We start from the raw sequence: 9,249 nt of genomic DNA on the forward strand, positions 1-9,249 counted from the left end.
TTTTGTACATGCCGAAAAAGGAGAGGAGAGAAGCAGGTTGCTTATCCGAGTCCCGTCCCCTGTTTTGAACACAGAAAAGTTAGCATTAAGCATTAAAATGGCATTAACATCAATATAGCATTTGCCTAACATTAGCATTAGCCCAATATTAGCATTAGCCTAACTACTAGTACCCCATGACAATTTGCGTACCCCTGCATTACCGTTAGCTTTAACCTAGCATTAACATTTGCTAGCATTAGCCTAACATAAACATTAACACCAGCTAGCATTTGCATTAACATAGCATGAGTAAGCATTAATTAACATTAGCATTAGCATTTGCTAGCATTAATTAACATTAGCATTAACCTAGCATTAGCATCAATATAGCATTAGCATTAACCTAATATTAACATTAGCTAGCATGAATTAACATTAGCATAAACCTAGCATTAGCATTAGCTTTTGCTAGCATTCATTTTAGCTTAACATTATCATTAGCATTAGCTAGCATAAGCATTAAAATAGCATTAACATAACATTAACATCAATACAGCATTTGCCTAACATTGCCCAATATTAGCATTAGCCTAACATTAGTACGAGTACTCCCTATGACAATTTGCGTACCCCTGGGGGTACCCGTACCCCACTTTGGGAACCATGGATCTAAGGCATTGCTTTATCTAAACTATACAGTTTAATATGCTGTGTGATATCGCTTTATGAGTATTTTGTTTTTACAAATGAAAAAACTTCTTAACTACACACATGCTATAAGCATCATTTCACCCTCCTATTATCCTCAAACACATTTTACCCTTGGGGTCAATTTGACCCCAGGGATATTTGCCTCCAGATAATGATTTTCAGAAAATTGTTTACCATGTTTTTGTGTCAGGCACTTTGTTTATTTGTTGCATACATTAATAAACCCTTAATAATGGAACCTTGACCCGTTCTAGCGCCCCCATCAGGCCAAACCTTTAAATTATAATGGATTTATCTTGAATAGTTTTCAACCCTGTTAGGTCACACATGGGTCACACACAGACAGATATGTTTTACACAGCTTGGGGTCAAATTGACCGAAGAGGAACACCAATGCGTGCAATATGCGCTCAGCACATTGAAAAAATATCATCATGATAATTTTGTACCCATCAAATTAGGAAAAGTCATGAAGTAGAAAAAAACAGTCAACTATTATTTTTTGAATGACAAAGATTGAATGGGGTCATATTGACCCCAAGGAAAATAGGAGGGTTAAAGATTTCCAAATCTTTGAAGGAATGAACAGTGAAAGTCTTTCTTTGTCCATTTTAAACCATCAGAATATAACTTTAAAACATCTAAAGTCCTGAAAAAACAAAAACAAGAAAGTGTTTTTTTTTTCACATTATCCACTCTCGGTGAGAGCCTTACTCTCTCTATCAACACTGACCTTAACCCCAGCGCTACGCTATGCTACGCTACTCCATCCTTTCACACACTAGTGCTGTCATTAACTCTACAGGATATTGCGGTTGTGTTTTCTTGTTATTCCTGCATAGTGAACTTTACTTGTACTTACCTCACTGAGGGACGGCGTCTTCCTAAACTAATTCTACCCGTTTAAAGTTTTGTACAGGTTTCTTAGTGAGTCTTAAAGTGCTACAAAAGCTGCTTCGAAATGAAAAGTAATTTATTTTTCTTTTGTTGTCCTGGTTGTTGACTTGTGGTTTTATGCACCATTGCACGTACATGTCTAGACTATATGCCAGGTAATAATCTGATTGGACGCAGGTTTATGTCTCACCTAATGTAATACCACTTATGCCACTTCAGCCATGAAAAACTTACTTTTTTATGATTTTTGATTATAATGGAGACACTATCCCTCATACCGCTATTGATAACATATTTCAAAAGACCTACACTGTTATAAATGACAAGTTACAGTAACAAATTGACTTTCAATAAAATACTGACGTCACTGGTTTGAAACACGAGGTCAGTCATTGGTTAATGTAAACTCAGCTCAAAGCCATTTTGAAGCTTGCAGTTGTTTTGCTGCTAATGGGATCTTCTTTCCACTGTTGAAAATGACTCCAGATTGGACTTGTTAATGTTGAACATAACTTTGTTAGCGACCTTTGGTGGTGTGATCGTGTGTCGTCGTCTTCTTCAAAAAAGCATTGACCAGTCAAACTCTTCTTTTACTGGAAACAAATGTAGACAAAGGTCAAAAAGAAAATATCTTAAAGAACTTTCCCTTCTGCTCATTATGTGAAAATTGTACCAGTTTTTTCACCAAAACTGGGAATTGTGTATCTTTTTTTTTCCATCCTGACAATGGCTGCATTATACATCTGGAATCTGAGCCTGATTAGGATGACTAACTAGCTTTAATCTGAATTTGTATATTGTATTTTTAATTTGCAATTGATCGTTGAGATGACTTTTTTTTTTTTTTTTTTTTTTACTGTGAAGCACATTGTGTTGCCTCGTGCATGAAATGTGCTGTATGAATAAAGTTTGATTTAATTTGAATAGCAAGAGTTGCCCTTAAACATGTTAAAAATGATTGCCCATGAAATATACATATGAAAAACCTATAAAACAAAGCTACTCAGCCTATATTTTTTTATTAAATTGATAAACTGTTCTAAACTGTTTCAATGTGAAACAAAATGGCACTAAAAGGCCTTTTTTTATTTTTTGCTTGTGGTTGCACTGGAAAGATGATATCCTCTATTTATTTGGCTGCTGTCGTGGTTGTTGTAGATGAAACAAATTTTGATTGTGATAATCTGCAAAGAGTTGCATCATGCATATGTGTTTTCCAGGCCTTGCACACCCTTAAACAAAAGGTATACATATTTTAGTTTCCTAATGTTCAACTCAACAAGTAACGCTTTAAATTAGTTAAATTTGTGAAAAAAAAAAATCCGTGTTTTTCTTTTGGGAATCAAGATAATTAAAAGAAGGCACTATGCTGAGAAAAGCAGTTAATCCCACCTTGGGACAAAACTCAAGGCATAAAATAGCTCTGGTTGTTTGTCTCTTTTCTGAATGGGGAGATACACAAAGGGAAAACGGGAAGGAGGTAACCCAAACTCTGGACCTGAGTGGAGGGTTAGCGTATAGACTATGAGAGGCCTGGGATTACGTTGCTTCCTGTGGCTCCAAAAAGAAAAAAAGGAGTCAGTTCTTCTCTGCAGTGTCCGATATCACTGGATGTGCTCACTGCTCTGGTTTCAGGTGAGACCCTCAGGGAAGGCATTATTTTTTTTTACCAGGAAAGTAAACTATCAAGAAAATATTCCAATAAAGCGTATTTTTTTTTTTTTTTTGCTTTCACATCTAAATTTTGTCGCAACCCCCAAACCTCAGTCCCCTGGTGGTTGTGGAGGTCTGGGATAAGGTAACTAGAGAGGACGCTGTTGTATAAAGTGACACAAAGCAGCAGGTGTGGGAAGAGGTGGCTCATTCTGTCAAAGGTAGCCATCAGTCGTTTGCATTTCCAACCGTCATGCAGACCCATGTGTGCACTGATGATATCTGAGTATGTTGGAGAAAAGTGGGGCATGGTGAAGATACAACTTGAAACATACAATGACTCCATAAGAATCTAGACACGCACGCAAACACAAGTTCTAGACTTAAAGAAGCAATGGCTCGCTATTTATTTACAGGTTAAAGACAAAGGTTGAGCAGCCAGTTATCAACTGAAAATATCAAATTAAAACTAAATCAGTTGAGGATCAGGTTGTACGTTGCCCTTATTATAACAGATCAATCCCTAACTGTTCTTGCATCAATGGAAAAGCCAGGAAAACGTAAGTTTTCAGACAAGTTGCCTCCAAAATATGGGGTGTCGAATTTAAAAACTTGGTCTCTTTTCATAGTCGACATATTCACTTACCTCACCTTTTGCTCATTTTTCTTTTTTTTGAGACAGAAATTCATGTAAAACAGAATGTTCTTTATCATTATTAAAATGTGTACTCATGAAAAATAAATCTAAATGTTAAATCTAAATGCTAAATCTAAATCTAAATGTTAATTTATATCTAAATGTTAAATCGGTCATCAAATGTAAAGCTAAAGGTTTAGAATTTATACAAAGTGGGCTGGTCAGTGCCTGTCGATTACAAGGCCCCGCCCACACCCCACCACTCACTGAGCCGCAGTCGGTGTTGAATACCATCCCTACCTTGCCACAATCGCAGTCAACATCTGGTAACGAAAATACCAAACAATATCATCATCTTCACATCTGAAATGGGATCGAATTATGAAGAATATATATCTCAACTCATACTGGTAATTATTGATTAATAGGACTGATTATCGTCTTTATTAATGTCACTGTAGTGTTGTCAATGTGTATGTCATGTTTAACTATATGCAGTTTTATCACATTTGATTTATCATTTTAGCAGCGCAACATTATTGTTCAACCTGTTTCACAAAGGTCTAGCTAAGCCCATGTTCTTTATCAGTGGATCAACAAATGTTAAGAACCGCCAACATGTAAAGATCAACAAATATGCAGATGATACAAAAGTGGCAACATCTGCATTTCTGGTGCAACTGATATCCTCAATGGAAAAAGAGTCAAAGCAAAACAGATCAAACAGGTTGGGATTGAGGCAAGATTTGTTTCACTCTAATTTTAACCTATGAACACCAGGATTCATGAATGAAATGATGGAAATGTGACACTTTCACGAAAATGAATGAGAATTCTATTTTCGTGCACGCCAACAAAATTTCCACATTTTTTTCACGTTGCTAGACACAAATTTCATACTTGTGTATTTCCATTGGAAGTTATTTCATGCAATTACAACTTATTACAATATTTTATTTAGGGTTAGGTCAAGGGTAATAAATGTATTTACATACATCGATTTTTTTTGTAATTCGTCCCAAGCAGTTAGACACGAATTTGTGACGCACAGCACGAAAACCTTAAGAAAGTGGTTTCCTCCAGCATGAACAAAAGGGTAATCGTATTGCCACACTGGAAAAATTATATTAAGTTTTTTTTTTTGTGACAGTTTCACGATCCCCCTGGGACTGGTCTGAAAAATACTGTGAATGAAAACACCATAAACAGATGCAACGTGAGCCCACAGAAGCTTAGAAAGGAGAGGTCTGACAGTCATTATTTTCGCTTACATTTGACTAAGAATAGTTCTATTTTTTTTACTGGTGTGGTATATTAGCAGCTTGTGGTTTGGAGATGCATACGTTGACGTGGCTTTAAAGTGCAGAAACAGTCTCTATCTTTGATGTGTGTTAAGCTGTTTGGTTGAGCTTGTACCCCCTCAGGCCTGTAATTAGTCCAGTAGAAATCTACAGTCCTCAGAACAGCAGAAAGAGATCAGCTCTCATTTCTCCCTCTGCTAAACACGATGCAACGTAGAAAAACTCAACAGATGAAAGGATGACTTGTCATTTAGCATGTCTCACCTCAAACTTATAAAAAAGTCTAGCTTATTTATCTTCTTTCTGCTTGGAAGCGACCGAGAATCCACCAGAGAGAAAAGAAAAATACGCTAACCAAATTTCCTTGAATTCCTTCAAAGTTGCATCTTGGCGTTAGCACTCGGAATGACTTTGTTAATTATATCTTATCCTTGTTTCCCCTTTTTCTTTTTGTTACAAATAACCAAAGCAGACGGCAGATACGCGGCATTGTCAAAAGTATCCTCCGATTATTGCTCAATTCGATGCATCATAGCTTAAAAATCTTTGCAAATGTCCCAGCAGGTTTTCTTACAAGATGGAGTTGAAATCAAAAAGGATTATTAGAGTCCAGTTAAACAATGTCCACACAGCTGTTTTTCAGTGATGTAATTGTATACATAAGCACAAGCCTCATGGAGATAGTAAAACCTTTGACCGTGAGCCGTTTCTTGCTCTATGAAGACTACACTGAAGCATTGGGCCACCAGGGGCTTTTTTACATCAACAGCATATCTATAATTGATAAATTTGTGGAGCTGGTTTTCATCTCAAGTGGAACCTTTTTCGATTTCTCTTGATCTTGTGCAAATTATACAAACCTAACAAAAGCAGAACAATGAAGGTGTAGCAATATATTATCTTCACGTTTCGTCCTGTCTCAAACATCAGTATTACTTAATAAAACCTTTGTTTTTAAAAGGCTCACTTTTCAAAAATATGGATTTCAAACAAATTGTTATTGTAATTGTTATGTAATTATTTGAACTTATCAAAATAACATTTGATTTCCGAAAAACTGGCACCTAGTTTTGCCTTACTCTAAGCTTTTTAGTGTATGCTGCGTTTAAAGCCCATCACAGCTCAGAGACAGATTTATGCCACTAATAAGGGCTTTGTTTTTTGTAAATATATGTGATGAAGCTGGACTGTTTTTGGTGAATAAGAAAAACAGAATGTACATAACCCAAGAGGAAACAGCTTTTCCTCAGCACACATTAGGAGGCCAAAAATCCATAATGTGTTTTTTCTTTTTCTTTTTCTTTTTCTTTTTGGAGCTTGTTGTATTCTTGTTTTGGGAGATGAATAAAAGCCAGTCCACGCTGGCATTTTATTGCCGGCTTAGTCAAGCTGTTCACTAAAGCTCCTGCCAACACACACACACTGTGGCACTCCACTCACCCCTGGTTCAAGTCTCCATCTTTAGAAGTGTTCGACTGCTTCAAAACAATGGTTATGCAAACTGCAGTAACTTTAAGAAACCTGAAAGTGGCAAGACATTTTTAATCTTTGGCTGTTTCAATGTTCTTGTTCAAACTGAAGGCTATCTGGTATTTTTAGTAAGTATAGGTCAGATATTTGTTTTTGTGGCATTGGATTGGTGTTGTTTTGATATTTTATGATCAAAAATTAAATCAGATAATTTTTGCCGGTTATGCCCTTTCAATAGCATCATAATTAAACCCCCAAACCATAATGAAAACCTTCATTTATTCAGACAACTTTTTTCAAGACATTTACTTTGATCACTTGACATGTTTCGACTGTCAACTGCCAGTCTTCTTCAGAGGCGTCTGCTGATCGCTTTGATGTGTCCCTGATTTCTGGGTAATAATCAAAGCATGTTCTTTTGGTCTTCTTTTTTCATAATATGTTAAGGTTTCATTTAGTCAGACAACTTTTTTTCAGGACATTTACTTTGATCTCCTGACATGTTTCGACTGTCAACTGCCAGTCTTCTTCAGAGGCGTCTGCTGATCGCTTTGATGTGTCCCTGAGTTCCGCGTAATAATTCCAGCAAGTTCATTTTGTCTTCTTTTTGACATGTCAGGATATCAAAGTAAATTTCCTGAAAAAACCTTAACATAATATAAAAAAAAAGATAAAATGAATTGGCTGGAATTATAAACCCCCAAACAGTTAAAACACACTCTGGATTGAGACTCCTCTCACAGATCAGGTGTGGGCATGTTTAAAAAAACTGGAACAGATGCTGTAACTCAAAAACTATCATTAATCCGGATCAAATGCAAGTAATGCCTTTATACAGTCCGAGGAAAGCCCTATTGTGCCACTTTTAACTTAAAACAGGCTGGTTTGCATTGACACACAGAAAAGAAGTGGTGTCCACATGGCGCGATGCCCGGTGCGTGCACCAAAACGAAGCCTCGCCATGCCTTGATCTTCTGAGTCAGCAGTGCTGGGACGGTGCCTTGCAGATTTAGTCATGGTGTGTGAGAGCAGCAGCAGAGACGTGAGAGTGGGTAGAAACTTAATTTCATACACAAGAGGCAAAAGCTGAGTTGTATTTTAGGCAACTATAATGACACCATCAGTGTGATAAAAGGAATGAAAAGGTAGTTATGAGGTAATTACATTATCCTAGATAAGTACAGGGTTGGGTTTCACTATGATAGAAAACAATACAGAGCAGCTCATTGCGCATCTGTGTTATTAGCAGAAATCTGGAATTAGTGGTTTTTCAAAGGTAGAAAAATACATCGCGGTTGTGTTCAAGGAGAGTTTGATACAGATCAAACTATATTTCTGGTTGAATACATCAATGTGAACGCACACTTAAATATTTACAAGCCTTATCTCTGTACTAAATGGCCGTCTATCAGTTCTCCCTGTGTGCACGTTGGAAACTCTGACACTATCTTGAAGTTCGAATCACAGACTTTCTTCTTGTTAAACATCTGCTCGACTCTTCACAGACAATGATGTATTACATTAAGAAAGCTTAAATATGTGTTGTCTTCTGGAATAGCTCATGAATAATGACAAGCCAGTGTGTGTTGCTAGGTTTAATGGTAATTCATGGATGTACCACGACAGCTGTTTTGTGTTTATTGATGCTTATCTCAAAGTTTTTGAGTTGCACATGAAAAATATGTGATTACATAGTGAGATAGGAAATAATTGTGAGTCTAATGACAAAAAGATGCTTCAACAAACTGTGAGCAGCTTTAAAGGGATCCTCCACTGTTTTCACAAATGTGGCCTAAAACCTTTGAAATGTACTTATTAGAAGGTCTGTGCCTAACGAAATGCATTATTTTGCACCATATTTGTTTTATTGACTTTTAAAAATGGGAATATTTTACCGTTTAAGAGCCTGTGTTCCACCATCTTGAAATCACCTGATTGATGACGTCACACAGCCCTTTTTTTTTTTTTTTTTTTTTTAACTGTACAACATTTCTAGGGGCTTAGATTTTTTCCTTTGTTTATTTTACATGAATGCAGTTATTTGTAATTGCAAACCACAAATCTTGCACTCTCTCACAAACACACATTCACAAAATTGCTCTAAATTACACAACAAATTGTTAACAATCACATTTTCACACACATTTTCACAAGTGAATTGATCTGATTTTGAAAACTAGGGCACAATGATGTTAGAGAATAAAAACAGTTGTGACCCAAAAAAAACCTAACTGAGGTTTGGTAGTAAACAATGAAACAGAGAAGAAGAGCTCTCCTAAGGGACCTTTATTCCCCCTTAAACACTGCACGGCTGATACTCTGATGGCCAAAGTTAAGTGAGTATTACACTGTATCGGTGCTCAATAGCAGGCTGAGGGACTATGTGCATTTTAATGAAATAATACAGAGATGTCCACATTTATTCCTGAAAAGGCTTTAGATTTCCCACTGATGAAACAAACCTGACTAAGAAACCTTGTTACCAGGTTTGCACTGTTTGAGCAGAGTGGTGTCTAAAACCTACAGGATTGTCTCCCTCTAGGACCAAATTTGGAAATCTTTGGGTTAAGATTTCAAAGCTTAATACAGTCCAAATTT

The sequence above is a fragment of the Gouania willdenowi genome, chromosome 12, assembly GCF_900634775.1.
Source record: "Gouania willdenowi chromosome 12, fGouWil2.1, whole genome shotgun sequence".
Taxonomy (NCBI): Eukaryota; Metazoa; Chordata; class Actinopteri; order Blenniiformes; family Gobiesocidae; genus Gouania; species Gouania willdenowi.